Consider the following 1215-nt stretch of genomic DNA (forward strand, 5'->3'; position numbering starts at 1 on the left):
GCTCTTCATTCCTTTTCCTTACCTTTGGCCTCAACTCTTTATTCAAAGTGATAATTTGCTGGCTCTCTGCCTGAGGGAGAAGCTGTGATCAATAACAGGAGGAGACAGGGGTCAGCAGAATAGTGATGAGCAGTGCCATTTGCTCCTCTGAAGGCGTTGGTACCCAAAAATATCAATAACTGGTATGATATTATTTTCACTTTTGGATAAGGTGCCAGTGAGATTTAGATAGCCTGCAGTGAAAGCAGGGCTCTTATTCTGCTCACTAACTTTATTTCAGTCTTCCTTTATGTAGTAAAGTGGACAGAGAGAGCTTTATTCAGCTTCCACTGGAATACAGACCATGTACCCGTGTACCTGAGTGCAGCCAGTTCTGGATCTGGCACACCTCTTCCAACTCCAGCATGTGAGGTGGCTCTCACGAGCTGTGCTTTGCCCACTGCCTGACAATGAGCGACTGCATCTCCAGCTTCCTCTTTTAGCATCTGGGGTTGAAAAGCTGCACAGGAAACCCTTGCTGAGGCTAAGAGAGGGCAGACACTCAGCAGTACTATCCATGTACTGCAGAATGGCATGCAGCACTAGTAATATTAGTGCTAATTATTTTGGTATTGAATGGTACCGTGTATAATAGTTATTAAATAAAAGAATTATGCTGTGTTATCGATATATTAGCCTTCATTATTCCAGACTGCAAGGTGATGTATTTCTTGGTCTCCATCTTCCAAGAATTTCAATTTACTTGGCTTTTGAAAGACCTTACTTCTTATATGCACAGTAATTCACACCTTGTCAGTCATCTTCAGAATACTGGGAAACAGAGATCACCCATCCTGTTCCCATATCTGCTGGGGATGTAGCAGATTCCTTTTTCTTATTTCGAAGAATCAGAAATGAAAAAAAAAAACCACCATTTTTCATTAAGATACTTGTGCTCCTTCCAACCCTAAGCTCTCATCCTGAAATATATTAAATAGCATTCCACGGTCTTTGAGCCCATTATATTTGATTTAGGGGAAAGTTTACTTTTCAGTTTTAAGGTGCATCTTAGTCATGTTTTCAGGCTTCTCTTATTCACAGTTGTCTAAAATTTACTCTTTATTTCTGGTAATAAAAGTGAAAAATTTTATTTGCATTTGAAAAAGTTAATGTGATTTTTTAATTTTTTTTTTCCCCCCAAAGTGAGAGCTGGCATCATGCTGAAGAGTTGTTGTT

Source organism: Centrocercus urophasianus, unplaced genomic scaffold (genome assembly GCF_019232065.1).
Source record: "Centrocercus urophasianus isolate 14NV4802_14NV808 unplaced genomic scaffold, USGS_Curo_1.0 seq_12, whole genome shotgun sequence".
Lineage (NCBI taxonomy): Eukaryota > Metazoa > Chordata > Aves > Galliformes > Phasianidae > Centrocercus > Centrocercus urophasianus.